The 22,892-nt window shown below is 50.1% G+C and overlaps 1 protein-coding gene across 1 annotated transcript in view; it reads left to right on the top strand.

Annotated features, from left to right (window-relative positions):
- Positions 1-3,232: 3,232 nt before the first annotated feature.
- LOC105181975 (uncharacterized) overlaps positions 3,233-22,892 on the top strand; it is a 103,766-nt gene continuing 84,106 nt past the window's right edge. Inside the window, exon 1 of the mRNA XM_019840822.2 lies at positions 3,233-3,426. The gene's annotated coding sequence lies outside the window, so the exon portion shown is untranslated. The remainder of the gene's footprint in view (positions 3,427-22,892) is intronic.

Raw genomic sequence — 22,892 nt, 5'->3', positions numbered from 1 at the left:
ACGGGGAATCGTCGTACGTGATATCTACGTGGGAAAACGCTCCCGTTCGCTGGACTGCGATTTTCCGAGATATTCCAGAGGAGAGAGCTGGTGAAAATTCTGGACAAGCCGTTGGCAGCGTTTCTCGACTTGTCGCGCAGTTAGTTTCCCGGCCAACACGATGACGACAAGTGCCGCATTAATCCTTTGCACTCGAGGAATATTTCCGCAGTCTTCTTTCCATCAGTTCGATAATTATCAATATAATTCGTCGTGAGCAACATTTTAGCTCAGAAAAGGAGACGAAAATTTGCACATAAACTTATTGACAAAATTTATATATATTTTTGCATCTTATAATTGTTTTTTAAGCGCGATACCGTTTGAACAATTTTCTGCGTGAACGAACGTTTAATGCGTGTCAATCTTTTTTTTCTTATATTCTATCGACTCTACCAACATCTTATCAAAACGAATTACATCTTACTTAACTAATTACTAAATTTCTAGAAAAATTGCAAAAGAAGATCATTTCCTTTGATTGATTGCCGCCGCATTTTATTGTTTTATTGCTCTCTCTGTCTTAAATCTTTTTCATGCCAGCGCAGCTGGCATTTCGAGTTGCCGGAATAAATATTCATGCCAGCTGTGCTGGCACTTCGAGCGCAAAGGGCATATTCTTTTGCATCTTCCGAGGTACCATTCATGCGCCATCGATACGTCACTTGACATCGCTCTGCTACTTGGGCCGTCATCAGTCTGTCACTTTATTCACGCGTTCGTTAGCGCTCGATCTAACGTGACTGATCTCACGACAAACCGACATGACTGAGCAGATTCTGCCAGCCGGAAAAGTCACGACGTCCGATTGATCGGCTGGTAACCGGGCAGTTCTCTCACAATAACGATAATGATCCTTAATAACGACAACAATTCCCTCCTCCCGCGGTAAGGTCGCAGGAGCGACCGGGCCGGCCTCGAGAGACGACGAGTCGACGCAGCCGAGAGAGCAGCGTGCGAGCTCGCCGTGCGAGAAACTAACAACGTCAGGTCACTCGGATTACGCTTAGCTCCGGAGAAGCAGTTACGCGGAGCTGATTACTCCGCTAACGAGGGACCCCGGGCGAGATCAAAGGAACGATCAGACCGGCAAGAGAGACCGATGGAGGGGAGGATCACGCCGACACGCGACTACCGCTCGCTCGCGTGTGCGAAACGCCGTGATTTTCAACGAGATCAGCAGCGAACCTGGGAGAATCTTCACGGAGGATCCTAACAGAGTGCCGATAAAATTCGATCGGCCGAGACAATCGATCGGCGTTCCACGACTCTCTCACCTGCGGATCTCTAGGTGAGACACACCTGTCACACCTACAGCATTTGCGTGGGCTGCCACGCCGCGGTGCACGGGGTGCAAACGCGCCCACGCGGCGACCGGAGAAAGTGCCGTACAAGCGCGCGAGGATATACAGAGGGATGGGGGGGAAAGGGAGGGGGTCTCAATGTGCGGCCCGCGCGTCCTCCCTTGCAAAGTCGCCGGTCTATTTATATATCAGTGCGAAGGGCTGCACAGAGGGCGGGAAACCGCGAGACGCTCGGGCCTGCTTCGGATTATTTTTAGAGTCCGGAATGCGGAGAGCGATCGCTCTCATGTCGGGGAAGAGGGGGAGGGGGGGAGGGCAGCGGGCAGTGTCGTGATGTCAATTGATATTGAACAAGAGAACGATGACGAGACGGAAAGGAAGAAGAGCTCTGCCTGTTATGAGGAGGGAGCGAACTGTGGCGTGCGCAAAATGGGGTGACGATGAGCTCGCAATCAATCGTGATCGTTGCTCCTTTTTTACGCGTGTCTTCTTTGTCGTTGCGGTTACATCGTAACGAGATTTTCCTATTTCGTTCTTTTAACGGTGTGCGCGCGTGTGCTACGCGATTCTCACGAGAGAGAGAGAGAGAGAGAGAGAGAGAGCGCGCACGTCGCAGATGCGTCAAGGCGATAATTCTTCACTCGGCGCCAACGTAAATGAATCAGTTCTGCTCTCACGCGATCGCATGAAAGAATGCAGCACGACTTCCCGGTGAGAGGCGTTGCGCGTTGCCTCGGGATTATTTCGCTGGGGAAGAAAAACGAGACAATATTGCCGCTGCGAAGTGAGGTGAGAGTCTCGCGACTCGCTGCTCTCGCACGCGCTCGCGCGGTTCCGTGCTGTTGAGTTAAATTGTCGGGCTGTTTGCCGCACGGCATTATCGCGTCGGTCGCTCTCGCTGACTTATTAAATTATTAATTAATTATTAGCGCCGTTGTCCCTCGTACGAATTATAACTCGCGAGTGAAGAGCACGCGCGTCGGACGGCGCTCGCAAAAGTGCAACGCGACTTGAACTGAAGGACAGTGCCGAAACGAAGGCACTGCGGGCGGCAGGCCTCGTCTGAGGAATTATCGAGCCGACTTTCGTTGATTCGCTCGCGAGCATCATTAGAGACCTGACACCTCGGAGCCGTTCTCACGTTTGTCCGGCACCACGTTGTCATACCACGTTTACACCAAATATTACACGTTCCTCTCACCCTCCCTCGCTCCCTGTATCCTTATCTCCCTCTTTCTCCCTCCGCCTCTCTGCCTCGTGCGAAACGCTCGGCTACCCATCAACCTGTCACCCTCATTACTCAAATCAAGCCGTCGGCAAACTTCAGACGGCGAAGAGGTGAAAGACACACGACGGAGGTGGCCGATCCGACCTCAGCCGGCTGCCTGCGACAACCGAGGTCCTGGCACCTACGTGGCACATAGCTACCTACCTACCTATCTACCTACTCACCTACCTACCTTCCTACCTACGTCGCAAGGTGCGTGGAGGTGTCCGTGAGGGAGCGCGCGCTCCCCCGCACCTGCGGCCACGCTTGCGCGCGCGCGCGGCAGCACGCAGCGCCGAGGGGAGGTGGTGAGGATGGACCAGGAGAGAGGGTGCGAGGCCCGCTACGGCCGGGTCGACGAAGAGACGCCGACGGCCGTCAGAGCGGCGTCGCGACGCGAGCCTTCCGCGTCCGTCGGCCTTACTTTCCGCTCGCCGCCCGACGACGTTTCGTTTCGCGCGCGCACCGCTCGCGCTTTTCTCCATCCGCGAATCCGCGAATCCTGCAGACCGTGACCGGGTGTGCTCCGGCGCCGACGACGACACCGACAGAAAGCGAAAAGAAGAGCGAGAGAGAGAGAGAGAGCGAGAGAGAGAGAGAGAGAGAGAGAGAGGGAGGGAGGGAGAGAGAGGGAGAGAGAGGGAGAGAAGGAGGGAAGAGGAACAAGACACTCTCACCTGTTGTTGCGTCCGGCCAGGATATACCCCGACCAGTGTTAGGACGACCGAGCGAGCGGGCGACGTGTGTCGTCATCGCGGCGTACGGAGGTGTTCAGAGGGACGTCGCGACGTCGAAGGCGCCACGACGGCGTAACAGGTACAGGCGTTATCCGCGTCATTTCCGCGCGGGGATCGCCCGAAGACGGTCCAGGACGAGGGTGCGCAAGCGAGTACGGCCGAGCCCGGACCGGTCGAGGTGCAGAAAGGACGAAGCAACCGTCTGCTTCTCCTGTCCGTAGTAAGCCTCGCTTCGCCGCCGCGCGATAGTACACGATGCTCGCCGGGATCGGGTCGGGGCCGGGGGCGGGGGCGGGGGGGGGAGGTGGGCAGGGGACAGGAGGCAGTCTCGGGTGCATCCTGCCGCGACGGAAAAGTGCGTTCCGCGGCGCGAGCTTCCTGTTGCGTCGACGTTCCCGTGGATTTCGCCGGAGCGCGCGACCGATCCGCGTCGGTCTCTCTCGTAGCCGTTTCTTTCTTCCGAGCGCGTTTCGTCCGCGACGGAAGGTGCTCGTGTGCCGCTTGACTTGCGCTATCTCGATCTGCGCCGTAATGGTCGGCCGTTTTCAGTTCGCACTTCCGTCCGCCGAAAAGTCGTCTCGAGTGTCGTCGACGCTCGCGAGTGCAACGAATGCGACTCGAGACGATTGTGACGATACGAGAGCGGCGAGCGGGGAGGAGAATTTGTTTGTTCGAATGAGGGAATTTTCTGGCGGGGTATAAAGGACTTGGGGGAATTTCGGAACGACGGAAACGATCGGAATTCAGATTCTGGATTATCGAGATTTTTCATTAATTTCAACGGGATATTCCGGTCTCTCGGATCGGAATTTCCGAGCCGTTGATATTTCATGAGAAAATTGCTTCATTCGGCCAAACATTTTTCTTGGCGTACGTGCTCATATCGTGCACACAGACCGGCGTAATAGCCTTAATATTTTGTGCGACTGGGTTGTTAGTTTTTTTTTTCTGGAATTTCGGAACTGTAATTGAAATTGCTGAATCGTCGTTCATATCTCACCGGAATTCGAGCTTCATTCGAGCAAACATTTCCTTCGTGTAGAAAAAGATTTGTACGATTAGGAAATACATGTAATAATTAATCCTTTCGATTTTCGAGGATGTCTGGTCACGTCGAGAAATGGTCGCCATGTGTAATGATGAAGAGGCCGGTGAAACTGCGCTATTAATGTCTCAATGTTCGAAAATATTGTCGAGATTATATTTTAGTGGTAGGACGAAAGTTGCGGCTGATGAATTTATAACCGGCGCCGGATTAACGCAACCATTAATTATTCCGCGCTTCCGCGGCACACGAGCGAACGCGTAATTTTGTATAAAATCGTCCGCGGGACAATCGCGAATATGCAGGACGAATTTAACTTCGCGTTAGTGGAAGGTAAATACGTGCGCCGCGCACGTTGCGCGTTGCGAGTCAATGCTATTTTCGGGCGATTCGGAAATAAATTCGTCCAAGTATCCAAGTCAGTGAAGCGCCGTTTCCGATGACGTTCGCGTAAAAATTCACAAGAACTCGGCACTCTGCGACTCGTGCGACCCGATGACGCGAATTCACCCCGGAGATAATAAAGCGGAGCGAGTCGAGCTTGAAGAATCGAGCGAGCGTCTTTATGCACTCGCTGGCCGCGATTTTATCTTGCGGCTTTTATCAAATACAATCGCGGGATATTATCCACTTTGCGCGATCCCCGTCTCGGCGGTTGAAAGTAAATTTATGCGATCGCGTAAAGTTACGGGGGAAAACACATATTAGCAATCGCGGTAAAATCGGCAGTATTGCATATATCGACGGATGACGACACCGTTCTCTCGCAATGTTCCAACATTCTCCAGAGAGAAATTGAATTTTTCCTTTCAAATATTTGGCAGCATGCCGATATTGCTCGATACGGAATGTTCTGGAGCCGCGGAGGTTAATCTCGGTGACAGATCCTCCGCCAAGACTGAAGCTTATTCTCCTGGCGAAATTTCTAGATCATCCTACGGTGCAAGATTAAAATATCCTCGCGATAAAACGTCTGATCGAAAGATATACCGCGGGGTATCGCTCGAGCGAAAACGGATAAAAACACTTTACCGCCTCTCCGATCGTCCGAAGAATTTATAGATTTATAGCGAAGGATTCTCACAGTTCTTTTTTTATATAACCGCGAGATATCGCTGGCGATCATCAATCCCACAATCGAAATTCTGTTGCTACTTTCGTCCTTAACCTCACCAAGATCTACGGGTTTCTCGAGTAAATAACAAACGAAAAAGCGTTTTCGCCGAAAGCTTCAAAAGAAATTTCCATATTGAAAAAATATCAAAGTTCCGAGCGAAATCAAGTGCAACGGCTTTGAGCGGAATGTCAAGCGGAATCAAAAGAGGTCGATCCAATCGTTCGGAGTGTCAAAGTAGACCGGATGAATTTTGAATGTTGAAAAGCCGAGTCTATACAGCGGAGGAAAAATTTCCACACTCGCGGTACACACACACACACACACACACACACACGATAAAGGAAACAAAATAAAAGAGACAAAAAATTCTGCATTCTCTGTCTCTGCATGTAAATCGTCCATTAGACGTGCGCAAAAAAATAAAGAGTGAAAAAGACAAAAGGAGAAATAAAGAAGACGAAAGTGTCATCAAGATTGAGACGATTTCCCGAAAAAAACCAGGCTACACGCAACTACGTTTTATCAGCAGCGCCGAGTAAACTGCCTTAATGTGGAACCGTGATAACCATTTTGCGCGATGCGTTTTATGGTCGACGTGACTCGGCAGGAGTTCACGTTCTCGTCTTCGTAACCTTCGGGGAAGCATCGAGACTGCTCCGACGAGAGAGCGCATAAACCGGAGCTCTCTCGGTTGATTCTAATAAAGGCCCGCAGATGGGCTCTCTAAAAAACGCATTTCCACAGGATATCGGTCCTCGGACGATGCGTCTCGGGCGCTTTTATGGGATTCTTCCGCACGAGGCTCTTGACGATTGTTCAACGGCGCTCGATGACGCTCGGTGTATTCGATGCATTCGTCGCACTTACCACGGCCATTTGTGTGTGTGTGTGTGAGAGAGAGAGAGAGAGAGAGAGAGAGAGAGAGAAGGAGAGAGAGCACTCACGTAATAATGGTTACTCGAGCGGTGATAATTCTTATCGGAACAGCGGTCGATATTGATCGTCAGCCGGGAAAAAAGCGGCCGGAATCTCGCAGAGGAACGGAGCCGGCGCGTGGTCCGACATGGCATATATGACAAACGTGAACAAGCAATATCGTTTATAACGGTAGATTCGTGCCCGATAATAGTGACAAGTTTTCTATTTTCGATATTCATGGCAGAGAAAGAGAGAGAGAGAGAGAGAGAGAGAGAACACTCGACGCCCGAATTAATCGTGGATGCAATTTCATCGCGGAAACTATTTTTATTCGATTCTGCGTGAATAAATCTCCCGAGGTATTGCAATAATCTTTAAAAATTTAGAGATTAATTGCAAATAAATATGCAGTCGCGCAATTCGCGTAAATAACACGCGGTGCGCAACACGCGGGCGATAATAATCGTAAATTTTCCATTCTCGATGTTAACGAATGAGTGAGATCAATCGTGTCCCGAAGATTGATCTCGAAGATGTAATTCTGCCTTTACTTTTAGAAAGGATCTTGGTTAAATGTTCATGAAATCTCTCTCGGTTGAGACATTCAGAAATTAATTGCAAATACACAGCGCCGCGCGAACACATGCAAGCGCATAAGCCGAGGCTCCGCTCTTCGATATCGCGCGCGCGCGCGCACGCAGATAAGGCGGGCTCTATATTTAAAAGCGGAATACATTTTCGCCCCGTTATAAAACTAATCCCGCGATCTGCTTTCATAACTAAACGCGATCGCGCTGCGCAGTAACATAAAATACTTACTCTCCGCGAGCCGGAGCGTGAAACGCTTCACACGCAACTTCGACCCCGCCGAATCGCACTTGAACCGCTCGAAATTATTAGCAGGTATCATAGACGACAGACAGAGAAAAGGGAAAAGAGGAAGAGAGTGAGCAAGAGGTCACCTCGCTCGTAACCTCGTCCGCATGGGAAATTACAGCGAGATAGATCATTGCCGGCAAACGGCAGCGTAACATCTCGCGAGAACTCCCCGCGAGAAGAATCATCGCCAATCAAAAGCGACAGGGTTTGTTCCGAAGGAACTTTGCGCGGACAAAGACGTTCCGCCGGGCCGCCCTGGATACAGATTTTTACCCGTCATTGTTATCCGTCACTCGGCTGAAACCCGACTCGTTCGTTCGTACCTGTCGCGGCGTGCTCTCGTTAAAATTCTCACGGCGGCGCTCGCCGGCCGGCCGCGTTCCGCATAAGAACGCGGCGCGGCGCTCGCGAGAATTAGGCCGCGCGGTGTTTCCGGTCCGAGACGGGAGTCCGGACTGTAAAAGTCGCCGGCGAGGAGGATGTCGTCGTCGTCGTCGTCGGCGGCGGCGGCGGCGGCGGCGGCTTTCGGAAGCGCGCGGCCTGCCCATAAATCGATTACGCGCGCGCGGTAACGATATTAAAAAGCTATTCATGAAGTTTCGCCGCAGCCACAGCCATGCTAATATTTCCGCCTCTCCACAAAGATCGCGCATGTAGCCGTATGTATGAATATTGATATATTACGTCGGGAGCGCGCGACGGCCGCGACGAGCGCGATGGCGGGCGAGCGATAGGCGGTTATTAGCTCGGCTGCAAAGGCGGCGCGCGACTTCGCAATATTTATGGTAAAATCGTCATCAGCGGCCGCGCTCGAGGACCTATATACCTGTTCGGTGCGAACGGTGTCGCGGTTGTGTGAAATTGGCGAAGGTAGGTGAGCTCCATCTGAGAGAGAGAGAGAGAGCGCGAATCACCGGCGACTCCCCGCCGGTTTCCGAAACGGTACGGCTCGAACACGGCTCGCCACCCTAAGGGCATCGTCGCCTCATAAATAGGGCCGTAACACGCGCCATGGGCACCTGCGGAACAGTCGCGCCCGTCGATTTCCCGGAAACGCGTACGCGAGAGGAGGAAGGAGGGTGAGTCCCCACCTCGTGGATAATTCAACGACTCCGTCGCGATAGCCCCGAGGCTGGCGAGAATTTTGCATCGCGCGATATTACCGAGTCCCGATACGCCGCGGCGATTTTTAATCTCGCGACGCAACGCTGCTGGGAATTAACCCGATGACGGAGTCTTGGTTGATCGGTTCGAACTACCGGCGAATCAGCAGTCGATTGTGTCATTCATGCGATTATGAATAATTGTCACGTACGCGATTATGGCTTATTCAGTCGCTTTGATGCGCGCGAATTAATTAGTGCGCGTTAATTGGTGTAATCGGTGTGCGATCGCGACGCGGTCGACGGGGATGGTCGTTATTTGCTGTTTCTTTCAGCCAATCCGAGTTCTCTATTTCTTTTCTCTTCGATCGATTAGCGCGCCCGCCGTCGCTACGCGGGCGCCTTCAACGCGCGATCGAAACCTGTTCCTGTTCGGAGAGGGAGCGAAAGAGACAGAGGCGGAGGGGGAGAGAGAGAGAGAGAGAGTTTTTTCGTATTCCTCGCGTTAAGATAATGAAAGCGCGCTACTACGCTCGGGGAAGCTTCCGTGTCCGAGTTACGAGACGTCTCCTGGGTTTCCCAGCGTTTCAGCGAAGAAAATAGACGAAGTCAACGCGCGACCACGAACGCGCTCCACCTACATATATATATATATATATATATGCGATGCGGCTCGGCGTCTCCCGAGGGTTTCCGGGCTTAAAAATGCAACAACGCTTGATTCAATTTTGAGACTGATCACTTTTCGCGCAGTCCTCCACGTCCTCGCGTCCTTTACTTTCAGCGGGGGGGGTCTATTCCTTCCCTTCCGCCCTTTATGACCCGGATAACTTTATGACCAAATGTCCTTGCCGCGAGCGCGAGTTATCGGCACCGGCGAGTGCGGCAGTTGCGTATCGAATTGCTGTTTCGAGTGTTCAACAAGTACCCTCCGAAAGACAGAGAGGAAGAGCGCATCGTTCGATGCGCCCCGGCGATCCCGGCGATGACGCGTCGAATCGAGTCCTCGAAGCACGCGCCGCGTGCCGCACATTCCGCAGCTTAATTGGCCCCGCGGCACGGGATCGACGGCGACGAGAACCGCCGATAGAGATCTATCGTGGGCGGCGCGGCGCGGCGGGGGCGAGAGAGGAGGGCAAATAGAACCGAAGGTATAAAAAGACACGGCGAAAGAAGACTCGGCGATCGCCCTGAGCGAGGATCGATTATTCGCCCGCGTTAACGGCCGCAGGCAGACAACAATTGATTGTCATGAAAGCGGCATAAAATTCAAGAAACTACGGATGGTTTTTCACAAAAGCTGGCTGAAAATCGTGCAAACGACCTTTGACGCGATTCGCGCGACTCGCGGCGGAGAAATTCACGCGACGGCGGCGGGCGAGGATTTTCCCTCGAGCGTTCGCTCGCTCGGCCGCTCGGTCGAATTCCTCGTCGAGGAGATGAAGGGTCGCGTGCCCGAGATACCCTATATTGTCTCCAATTATGTACGCGTGCTTGATACATATTTGATGATAATGAACATTGTTAATATTTGAGGGCTGCGCGATACGTTAGGACGTTCACATTAACGTGCGGGGAAACGAGTATCGAGCACGAAGGCTAAATTCGTAACGAGGTCTTTTCCTGGAGAAGGAAGCCTCGTCGGTTATGGTTAATGCGAAATAAGTGTACGGGCTACGACGTCGTTTACATTTTAAAGGGCGGCGTGCCTCAACGTCCGAGAAAAGCCGGCGGCGCGGCACGGAGTACGTGAGCGGACTGTTCCCTGTGCGTTAAGCTAGTCGAGATTTCACATGATATTTTTACCGTTGGACATCGCGCTGCCCCAGCTCGGAGTTACAGAAATTCACCGAGTATCGCGATATCGCCGAATATCCAACCGGTAAATATCAGCCCTCCCCCGTGCGTCCCTAATAATACCGTTGGAAGGATATATGTGCGCACGAGACGAATGTTCCGGGTTCCGTTTATTTTACAACCGACTGATTTGTGCGAGACACGTCGAGACAGCGGGATTTTCCTCCTCCGGGCACGTACACTGATAGAAAAGTATAGTTGAATCAACTATAATCTCACTATATTTTATAGTTCATTTTGGCGTCGACCATAGTTTTATAGTTCCATAGTTTATAGCGGAACCTGCAAAATATAGTAGAATAAACACAAACATACATAGTCGATGATTGTCTGAAATAATTGTTCAGTTACTTTTACCACATGTATGGTGATTTCTCGTTCACAAATATAGTGAGATTTAATAATCATTTGGTTACATCTGTCGTCATTTAGCAAATATTCTGGTAATGCTGACTATATAAAAGAGTTACTTTACCTACCATTTTATATCTGTATCCATACGATAATATTAGTTTAACTTACTATAATTCTTATAGTTCTTAGTAAAAATATTATATGCTTGGTTATGCTGTGCCTATATCGTAATTATTTGCCGATATTACGGTAATACTTACTATAAATATGATATTTCGGACTATAATTTAGTTACTATATCATTACAGTTCCAAATATCATATACTTTTTTCTCAGTGTAAATGCGAGAGCCCAGAGCTTATAATCACCTTTTAGAAAACTCAGAATTTCAAAGCTCGTCATTTCAGCCCACATTAAGAAAGAATGAAGGCATTTCGGAAGGGACGCACGCAGCGTCGAGGAACGAGCAAGGGCAAATCGAGGCGCAGGCGAGTCTCGCGCCCCTTTTCAATTTCGGCCTAGGCTACGCGAACGCCGAATTGCAAACGCAACGCCGAATTATCCGCGAGCGACCGGCAACGATTGAAATCCGCCAATTCCGCCGGCAACTTCGACCCCTGGCTCGGAAAAATGTAATTTTTGCTCGCCCTTTTTCGCCGCGATTTTCAATTGCTTCGCCTTTTTCCACCGCGACCCCGTTCGCGAGGGAACTGCACACTTTGTGCCTATTCGAAACGCCGGATTTACGGATGAAATTCTTCCCTTTGACGGTATCAAGCGAGCTCGCCTCGCCGCCGCCGCCGCCGCCGCTGCTTGTATAGAATTTAATTACACTCGTTATATGCGCGAGCACGACTCTACTTAAGAATTAATCGTGAATTATTGTTGCCGCCGCTGGATAATTCAATGGAGAGCTGCACCAGAAAGTACATCCGGCTTGGTTTACGCCGGAGGTGTAATTTCGCGAGTTGAGGCCGCGCGATCGGGCAAGCGCCATTTGCGCTCAGCAACAGAGGCTCATCCTGAGACGGCTTTCGCAGAATGCCGTAACCAATTAACATCGCTCCAACAAGAAAGGAAAGAAGAGAAAAAGAGAGAGAGAGAGAGAGAGAGAGAGAGAGAGAGAGAGAGAGAGAAACACGTACAAGGGCGGAGAAATAGGCGAAGAAAAGAGCGTGCGGATGACGACGACTGACGACATTGACGAAGAGAAATAGATCGGCACGTTCGTCATTAAAATTACGTCGATTGAAATGAATTAAACGGGGCGATACACCGCGATCGAATCTACCGTGTACATTAATTAAGCGTCACGAGCGACGGGTGGTGATCAAAATCAGATCGAGAGGTCTCATTTCCCTCCGTGACAGTAACAATAATAATAACTCTCTCTTTGTTCGACGCATTAAATACATCGTATAACTTTACGATAATAATAATCGCACAATTTTATACGGAGGATTTTTCCTGCCGACAAGCTTCCGTCCGAGTGCTCCCTGATATTATAAAATGTTGTTATACCCTCCGAACGCGACGTTGCTCGTAACTTTTCTGAATAGGCTGGGAATTAGATCGCGCGCGTCATTAAGACACCGTAGTCGCGAGACAGGGGGCAGGAAAGAGAGAGGAGAGAGACAGAGACAGAGAGAGAGAGAGAGAGAGAGAGAGAGAGAGAGAGACAGCGCACTTTTTAGCTCGCTACAGTGCATCGAAGTGCGAAATGCTGTTCGAGTACGTTCAGGGAGGAATGCGCAATCTCAAGAACGTAAACTCCTACGCGAAAGAATGTCTCAGCGATCGCAAAGACGTCGACCTTCTCGATGCACGAGAGAGAAAGAGCGAGAGAGCGGCAGAGGGAGGGAGGGAGGGGGGGGGGGAGAGAGAGAGAGAGTGCCCCGTTGCACGTCGCTCAATTAATACTCTCGCTGTAATTGCAACTCGCTCTCGTTATACCCGCGAAATTAAATTCCGCGTCTCCTCGACGCGCCGGCCTCCTTCCCGGACATTAAGTCTGGCGAGCCGATTGCTCGCATTTCGAGACGGCTCGTTAATCATGCCGCAGTTAGTTAAGCCGCGAACGAGCGACTTCGTCCCGGAGCTCTTCTTTAACGGCGGTAAACGAGCATCGACTGCGATGGTAAATACAGCCGAGTGACACTTTTTCTTCAAGTCAGCGTCGTCGTCAGCGCGAGAATCGCCCCTTCCGGCGCGATGTCAACTAACATGGCCGCTCGCCCGAGCGGTGGGCGGCCTTGTATCTCGGCAAGAAAGAACGCATTTTTAAAACAGTTTCTTGGATTCGTCGTTCACGATCACGCGAGATCGTCCGAGTTCGAGCGTTGTGACTGTAAAAAGCTGTTTCGTTCTGTTATTTTGTATCATACGACTTGTCCGAAATGGAGTCCGAGAAAGGAGGTAAAGGAGGATGAGTGACTGTTGATTATTCACGTGTTGACACACAAAAATGTATCTGGAAAGGGAGAAAGATCGAAGAAGAGGAAAGGAGAAATTCGGAACTCGACTGGTGCAACGAATAATCGGCGGTTCTCGTTATTTCGTTACAGGACGCGAGAAAGAGAAGGGGGGGGAAGAGAGAGAGAGAGAGAGAGGAAAGTACGCGTGATACGAGGGTAGTCCCAGAAGTACCTGACCTAACAAAGAAAACACAAAAAATTTGGGAAAAGATATCTTTATTTCTCTACATAGTCTCCTCATAGCTCAATCACACTTTTCCCAGCGATGTTCAATAGCTTCGATATCCTGTTTATAGTGGGAATCGTCGAGCTCCTCAAAATAGCCATCGAGCCACCTTGGTGTCCATTGTTTTGACTGTTCCTTCGTCTCAGGTGTGAAGTGATGGACCCATGTTTCATCCGTGGTTATGAATCGACGCAAAAACTCGGCTTTATTGCTGCGAAACCTCGCCAAACACTCGATTGAAACATCCTCACGACGCTGTTTTTCTTCCAATCGCGGCACCCATCTTTCTCATGTCCAAATTTTCATCAGTCAATATGCGATGTACAGCACTTTTTGAAATGCCTACCATGTCTGCTAACTCGCGCACTTTCAGTCGACGATCATCCAATACCATTTTGTGGATTTTCTTCACCATTTCTGGCGTGGTCACCTCATTTGGTCGACCACTGCGATGTTCGTCTTGGCACAGCTCGTACGGCAGCTCGTTTAAACTCTGCCACCCAATATTTTACTGTTGCAAACGAAGGAGCAGACTCCCCCGGAGTAGAATCTAGCTCCGCTTTCATACTGCTTGGACTGAGGCCTTTCAAATGAAAGTATCGTATCACGGAACGATGACCGATTTTTTCCATGTTTACAAATTCACTGAGAGCGTTCACTATTGATGGCTGCCAAACAAATATTAAACAACGTGGCGTCGTCAAACTTCAAACTTAAGCTTTATAAGGTTGGTACTTTCTACCATAGTCATTCCTTTCAAACAACAACCGCTATCTACACGTCAGGTCAGGTACTTCTGGGACTACCCTCGTAGACGAAATTAGCGATTCACTCGCGGTGGCGCGAGCGTATATATTTTTGATCAATGAAATTCGCCTTTTGTTGCTTCAACGACGAGCCATTCTGGCCTGCCGAAATAACGTTTCTTCCTTTTTCCTTCCCTCTCCCCTACACTCTTCCTCCGTCTCTTACTCCAAGAGCACTCATGCCTCTTTAATAAATAATCCGCGAAATTACACAGCAAACCAACCGGCGAGCCGAGAATGAGGATTCCGCAGCGACACTACTTGCACCCCCGACGATTTCGTCTTGTGTATACGACGCGAGTGTTAATTCCGCGTATAGTAAGCCGACGCTGTGTCCTCCGCATACACACATACACACACGCGCGCACACACTCACATACACGCCGTTAACGACAGGCAGTTCCCTTTAATTATTCCTCAGCCGTCATCGGTGCAAGCCTCCGTTATCGAATCGACTTCCGCAGTTTGCCCGAATATCGATCGATTAATATTCACGCGGAGGGAGACGGAGCTTCACCTTTGAATACTTCAACGACGGTAACGGTGAGGTACAATGCGCGCGTTTGTATTGTGTCTGTGATGTTTGAAGTTCTCCGGCTGAATTATAATACTCGAACCACCGAAGGAGTCAACGCGACTGCTCTGTAATTTTCTTGGAAAAATTACTCGGAGTAATTGGTAATTTACCTTTACGACGATGCATTTTGTGCGTCTCCATCCCGGGAACGGAAGTGAAAAGAGAAGAAAAGAGGAGACGAGAGGAAAAGGAGAGAAAAGAGAAAGAGGAAATATACAGACAGTGGAAACATATAGACATGTTTCCGCCGGTATTACAAAGTTTCGGAAACACCCGCCACCGATTTGACCGCTCCGAGAGAAATAGATTGCTGTGCAATTATCGACCAAAAAAAGTATCCGACGGTTCTTCTCTTCCCTCCGTCGCGGCCATATCGAAGTAACGAGCGATGGCGGTCGGCGGCGAGAATGACACGCTGAAAGTTCTCGCGAGCCGTTTTCCGATAAAAAAATTTGCACTCGGCGAGCACGGCGAGCCAGCGAAGCGGAGTATCTTTTCAGACGAGTGTCTGTATTCTCATTTGGCAATGGCACGCGAGCGACTTTCGAGCATGCGTTTCCCCTCCTCGCTCCTGACGTCATCAATCAAGAGTTCCGCCGTGGCGAGGGGCCGGGAAGCCCTTCACAGGCCGCGGCGCGGCGCTCTCGTCCCGGAGATTTTCCATCGCCTTAATCGACCGGTTTACATCGCGAGAGCCTCGCGTAAGCCCCAGACAAGGCATTACCGCTTCGATATCAGGCTGATATCAGTATGCGAGCACACGTCTATGTGTCTGTGTCTACGGCAAGGCTGGGAGTATAATAGTGGCGAACCCGAAGAGATCCCGAGAGACCGCGGAGAGACGGAGAGTGGACGAAAAAATGACAGTGGCGACGGTGACTTGTGTCGTTCGATACGCACAGACGTGCGTGCAGCGACAGACGCAGCAACAGGTCTCGCTGCGCACCTTCGCCAGGTGCGCGCTGCGCCCGCGTCCTCGGCGAAGACGTCGTCGAGACGCGCGGAGAGATATCGCAAGGGAATCCGCAAGATCGATCGCGGGAACAACTCGCGAGAAGTCGCCGTCTCGATCCGTTCGGACTCGTTCGAAATGTATACGAAATGCGGTAAAGCGAGCCCCCCCCCCCCCCCCCGCCGTTATCTCCCTCGCCTGTCATCTTCGTGTCTCGTCGTGCGCGAGAAGCGTTGTTCCCAGCCGTGGCCGTCTTTTCGCGAGGAAGACACGGGCCGCGCTAATGAATCAAAGCCCCTCTCGCGAACGCGAGCGTCGACAAAAGACACGAGCGACTGCCGCGGCAACTTCTTCGCCGAGGCGCGCGCGATACGCGCGGCCGCGCGCGTCGGCGGATCGCTTTGTTCAGCCCCGCGCGAATTTCTGGCGAAGTCCCCGAGTCGAGTCGAGATTCGACGCGCGCTCTCGAGCGAGCCTTTGTTCGTTAGCGCGAGCGCTGCGGTTATTCCGCGGGTTAATAATAATAACCGGGTGTCGGGTGTGACCGGTAATGCAGATTAACGGCAATTATGCGCCCGCGACGTGCGACAGTGATTATTTGCCGAATTGTCGAATATTAATTTAATTTACGACGGTTAGGACGTTAACTATGCGCCTGTTAATTCCCATCGGCTTCTCATCGATTTTCCGTCCCGTTGAGCCGCAGCTCCATCAACGCGACGGAAGGAGAGGCGCAAGACTTGGGCGGCAAGAAGACCTCGACCAGACTGCGCTCGATTATTCTCGCATCGCAGAAGGGAAGTAATCGAATAATAGGGGATTGCTCGATTTGCTCGCAGCTCGGCCAAGTTTGGCTCATCGCGCTTCGTTCCTCCCTGCGCTTCTGCACAACCAAAGTTTGCATCGCTGATTAATAACGCAAACGACGGGACGGCTAATGATCCGCAGGGAGGAGCAACGGAATGATCAGCTGCTCAAGTCGCGCCGGGAGAACCGTGGAGGCTGACTTCCAACGACCGCTTCGCCCTGCGTTCCTTGCGAGATGCAATCGGACACAGTGGGGCCGGAGGAGATTTTTTGCTTCAAAATTCTCCAGAGACCTGCATTTCCAGCCGATCATCGACACTAATGGACGAGGAGGTTGGTCCTGAATAAATTCCAAAGAGATCTGTCTAGCCGAGATTTTTGAAAAAAAATTATCGGCTCAGGCTTCGTGGCTTTAGGGTTTGTCTGAAAAGTTTTAAGTACGGTGTCTTGGCTCCGATCTCAATGGGTTTGAGCCTGTGGATACTACACTGATAGAAAAGTATAGTTGAATCAACTATAATCTCACTATATTTTATAGTTCATTTTGGCGTCGACCATAGTTTTATAGTTCCATAGTTTACAGTGGAACCTGCAAAATATAGTAGAATAAACACAAATATATAGTCGATGATTGTCTTAAATAATGGTTTAATTACTTTTACCACATGTATGGTAATTTCTCATTCACAAATATAATGTGAGATTTAATATTCATTTGGTTACATCTGTCGTCATTTAGCAAATATTCTGGTAATACTGACTATATAAAAGAGTTACTTTACCTACCATTTTACATTTGTATCCATACAATAATTTTAGTTTAACTCACTATAATTCTTAGTAAAAATATTATATGCTTAGTTATATTACTATGCCTATATCGTAATTATTACCGATATTATGGTAATACTTACTTAATAAATATGACATTTCGGACTATAATTTAGTTACTATATCATTATAGTTCCAAGTATCATATACTTTTCTCTCACTGTAAATGCGAGAGCCCAGAACTTACAATCACCTTTTAGAAAACTCAGAATTTCAAAGCTCGTCATTTCAGCTCACATTAAGAAAGAATTAAGGATTAAAATCCCTCTTTTTTTGTGCTTAACGGGTCCATATTTGATGTTTCTGTATTTTGGGCATATGAGTTTTGGGTCAATGGGTTTCTGCTTCGAAGATCGATAAATCTCGCGGTGTCTCTTGATTGGTCTCATAGTTTCAATCCGCTGAATACGCTATTAGACAGAAATAAGTGTCGAATAATGAATACTTCACAAGTTTAACGATAATTCCCCCTCTTTTGGGGCTAGTAATTCGAGAAAGACATTTTTTTTTTAATTTTGCCAAGACAGATCTCTTCGGAATTTATTCAGGATCAACCTGATCCATCGATCGTATCGATGATCGCTTGGAAAGCTTCAGGTCTCTAGAGAATTTTGAACCAAAGAATGTCATCTGGCCGCATTGCGCGGCGCAATGGGGCCCCATTGACCGGTTAACAATCGCTGATGTCGCGACCCAAATTACGCATTTTCTTTCCTCTCCGCTGCAGAGAGCGGACGAGAGAACGAGAGGGGCAGGAAAAGAGTCTCCTCCCTACCGTGTCTGCCTCCTGCGTGAAGATTCGTGTGCAAAGTGCTGCGCTGGTCACATACTGGTTTCGAGCGGTTACGAATTAAATGCCAACGCTAGTCGCCGAGCAATTTACGCAGATTACGCTCGCTTCTTTTCCCATGCGCTTCCTGGAAGAGCTCCCTCCCCTCCGCCTCCTCGTTTCTTCCTTCGCTACTTCTGCTATTAAACCACCACCACCACCACCGCGCCTTCGTCGTCGCGCGGCCGTCGTCCTCTCGTCATTCCCGGGTTTTTCCGAGGGTTTACTTTTACGATTCATACGCCGTCTCGCAGGATCGTGAGCGGACACAGTTCGCCCAGCTCGCACACAAAGAAAACAGTTATTAGCCGGCGAACCGATCTCTCGAGTTCCGCACGAGCGACGGGAAGGAATAGGGCTTCTAGCCGGATAAAGCGGCTCCAAGCTCACCCCGGAGGAACGTAAAGGGATGCGGGGTATAAACGGGTAACGACGGGCCGGCGAGAGCGTGAGAGTCGCGATCCTTTCAGGAGCAGCCGCAGGGCTCAGAGGGAGCCGCCGATAAGCTCCTCGCTCGCGAGACGTGACCGCGACGAGTGATCGATCGATCGATCCTGCGGTATCGCTCTCGCGAGGCGGCCTATCGGCCTCGTCCATCAACGCGAAAATCGGCAACGACACACGCTTTGTTTCCGACGAGTCTTCCGACGTGCTTAGTGTCTGTTAGAATTTGTCTGTCGCTGATCCACGGAGGGGTGTAGGTTTTCCTGTCGCGAATGCGCGCCGCGAACGCGTCCTGTTGACTCGTCGGAAGAGGAAGAGGAAGCGCTGTTTCGCGCTCGTCGGCGGACGGTTTTTCTCACGTTTTCGCCGATCAGGCGGAAAGTCGGCGGCTGTTGCGAGCCACTGCTTAAGGACTGTGATAAGAAATATATAAATAAATAAATAATCGCTTGTGTGACAAGAAGCAATGCCAAAGCGGTATTCGCGGTATTCCTTATTATATCTTCTTATCTGCCAGATAAGAATGTAAAGGGGGTGATCGTGTTTTTCCTTGAATCCTCCGTTGAACTTGACGTCAAAGGCTCGCAAGAAATAAACGAACAAATAAATTGATTAAATAATAAATAAATTAATAGTCAGTTATGAGACAGAAGCGAGATGTGATTATTCACGGTATTTTTTATTATTATTTTTTTCTTACTTTTTCCTCGAGTCCTCCTCGAGTCGATGAATTCGTGACATCGAGATGTCTCGCGATTTTGACGCGCTTCATGCGCGCTCCTAACTTCATCGGTAGAAATGCGCGGAGACCGTCGCGTCGTGCAAACGAGTGTACACTTGCTTTGTACGTAAACGACTCGAGCGCTTCCCTTTCGATGCAGCTTGGAACGCGGCCAATGGTCCAATGAGAGACAGCTCAACTACCGGGAATTAATCGGAAACAAGTTCCCTCGTCGGGCCATCGACTGCGTCGTCGTCCCAAGCTGCGTCGGCGAAAAAAGAAAAAGAAAAAAGTGTCCACACCGTTTTCGAGATCGAGTTGTTCATCGGCGATCGTTGCCGCGCCGCGCGGCCGATTTTGCATCGTTCCGTCCGTCCGTCCGTCCGTCCGTCCGTTTGTAACATAAGGTTTGTAATAATTACACGGTTAAATGAAAATTAATCCAGCGTTATCGGCTATCGATGACGTACTATCACGCGGTCTCGCCGCTTATTTTCGCGAGCGCGGTGATCGCGCGAGAGCGGCATCGATCGCGGCTTATTCCGCTCGTACCGCAGACGGCGGTATTATCATTTTATCCGCTATAATGACTGGTTCCCAAAATTATTTAACCCAGTACGCCCGTGTAACACGCCCAAAATGTCAGCCGAACTCTCCGGCCGAAACTAAAATTATTCCGCAGTCGACGGATTGCCGCGGTAATCGTCCGGCACGCGCGCGTGTTTTCGACTGAAACGTTTTTGACGTTCGGCCAATCGTTTGCAGGTGTGTCCGATCGTATTTTGGAATTTCGGAGGTATCCCCGCTATCTCCCGGCGAAAATCACACTCAGGAAATTTCTCAGGATTTTCCCAGGCACAGCGTAGGATCCCCGCTGGAATTTCCAGATTTTTCCCGAAATTGGTTATTCGATTGTGACGCGCCGGCCGGGGGGGAGCCCTATGCTTCTCCCAAACGTACTTTCTCCATCAAGAATCGAAACACAAATCCCACGGGAGTTTCCTCGCTTTTTTTTTTTTACGGTAGCTCGTCGCTCTCACGGTATCAAGCAAGAAGGGTATCAAACATCCATTTTTACACCATGCCAATCGCATTCGACAGAATCAAAGCCCAAGGAAGTGAAATTCTCCGGCGCAAAAGGGAGACCGGGAAACAAGGGTCGCGAAAACAGCGAGTTTCCCCTCAAGACCTTCGAGACATCGTCACATCGTCTCGTCGACTCGAGACTGCGTCGAGATTTCGGGAAATCGCCTCGTCGGCCGAAAACTGTCTCAAACAATTCGAGCGCGCAACAAGCTCTGCGACTTTTTCAAGCGACTCATTCCCCGCCGAGCCAAGCGGAATCGTTCTTTCTCTCTCTCTCTCTCTCTTTCTCTCTATCTTCTTTGCGACTAATCGCGAGTCCGTCTCTCTTGCACTCTCCCTTACCGTCTCCCCCGCGGCGAGCTCGCGCGAGAATCGCCGCAGCGCCGATCTCGTTCGGGAGAACGACGGTGAAATTTCGCACGGGCGGGCGGTTTCCCTCCTGCCGCCCTCCCTCTTGCACACTTACATCCGACAGCGCGATCGCAATTACACGCTGCCGCCGTGTTGCACAAGGAACAAACCCGTCGCGTGATGCGCCGGGGAAAGCGAAAGCTCACAAGTAAACCTCGGGAAACGTCAGACGCCGATTTGTTTCCAATTTTTTATAGTTATTTTTCATGTCAAAATATGAAGAAATCTTTATGAAGAAAATATGAAGAAAGAAGCTAAAAATTATCATTTTTGGCTTAAATTAATTTCTTCGATTTTTTTCGAAATTTTTCAAGTTTTGCAACAAGTACATTATCTTATACATATTTAAGACAATATTTCTTAAAAATATGTATATCTGATTTGTCGAAACTTGCACACACATGCCGCCGATTATGAATCAGGACCATTTTGTAGAATTCAAAATGGCGGATCTAATATGGCTGACGTCATTGTTGAAAAGGTGTCCAGTTTTACGCTACATTCGACGTTGGGTAACGACGAGTTTACTCTTCTGCAGGCATTTTTTTCTTCTTTGTTTTGCTCATTTCTTGATCATTTTTTACCAGATTTTGACGTTAAAACGAGCTTGTTTGCTGGATAATGAGCCGAAAGATTACTCGTGCAAAACTTGAAAAATCTCGAAAGAATTGAAAAAGTTAATTTAAGCTAAAAATGATATCAGATTTCTTCATATTTCGACATAAAAAGTAACTATAAAAAATTGGAAACAAATTGGCGTCTGACGCTTCCCGAGGTTTATTTGTCAGCGGCAGCTTCGCCGCCGAAGCGGCCGCCCCGCCCCGTCCCGCCCCGGGCCGTGGAGGCCGCGCGGGTGTCGCGCAGATCTTCACGTTCTTCCGCGAACAAGCGCAAGTGTCTCTTTTTTTCTCGCTCTGCTCCGTTCCCGACGAACAGCGAGAGCGTTGCTAATCCGGGCTGAGACTGGAATTTCGTTAGAGCGCAATACGCCCCGAATCGAACGAGCAACGGCACGCCTCGTTAGCGATTCTCACGACACTCCGCTCGCCGCGCGGTTTTGTTTCTCCAGAGCAGCGAGCTTTTATTTGCGGACTCTAATTATTTAACGGCTATTTTCCTACCCCCTGCACCTGCTCGGCGTCGCCGGCGTGGGGCGAGTTAGCTCGGGACGGGCCAGAGAGTTTGCGATAAATGAGCGAGAGATAGACGAGGGAGAAAGGCGGGAGGGGATGGGAGGGGGAGAGAAAGCTCAATGGACAGCCGGGAGCAGGCTGTATAACACGGTATAACGGAATCTTCTCTGGCAACGGAATACGCGCGCGAGCGCGCGCGGTCGAAAGCTCGTTATCTCGCGTTTCTACCGCGCGAAATTGCGTTACTGGAAGGGAAATGCTCTTAACGATCAATAAACAGGCGCGCGCTCGATTTCGTTAAAAGCGCGCGGCGCCCGTCAAAGGCGCGCCGATGAATTCGAGAGAAAGCAGAACGAGGAACCGAGTGACGTGTAAATAACCGAAGAGTCTGAGAAACGTCTCGCGATAAGCCGCGATTTCGTTGACTATTTTCGCGGCCCGGCCAGACAAAAATTAGCGGTGCGGTAATCGCGACGTGCGAACAAAAGCTTCTAATAATCGGATTAAACGATAGTCTCTGAGCCGCCGGAAGGAGGAAGAGGGGGGGAGGGGGGAGGAAAAAGCCGAGGGACGCGTGCGGAAGTGAAATCACCTGGCCGGAGTCGCTCTCTGTCGTAATGTTTACCAGCGATATAATTGTCACGGCGATGTTGCTGTTACGTAAAATATTCGCTTGCCTTTCAGCTTGTTCTACGAGGAGGATTTCTCCGCAAGCGTCTTCTGCCTAATTTTCGCTCGAAACCAGAAAGCGAGTCTCTGGTCAGCTCTCCGTCAGTATTCCGTCCTACAATCTCGAGCGACGAAAGAGTCGGTCGAAAAGAAATCCCGGAGAGAAATCTCGCACGAGAGACAGGAGCGACGACGCGGTGGGGCCACTCGAATTCGAGCGATTTTTCACTCATGCGAGGCGAATGCTCCGCTCTGAACTGTCGAGTGAATATTTTCACTCGAAATGGGGCGGTGAACTTCACGTCA

This window comes from Harpegnathos saltator, unplaced genomic scaffold, assembly GCF_003227715.2.
Source record: "Harpegnathos saltator strain DR-91 unplaced genomic scaffold, Hsal_v8.6 scaffold288, whole genome shotgun sequence".
Taxonomy (NCBI): domain Eukaryota; kingdom Metazoa; phylum Arthropoda; class Insecta; order Hymenoptera; family Formicidae; genus Harpegnathos; species Harpegnathos saltator.
This window is presented reverse-complemented; position numbering and strand designations above follow the sequence as displayed.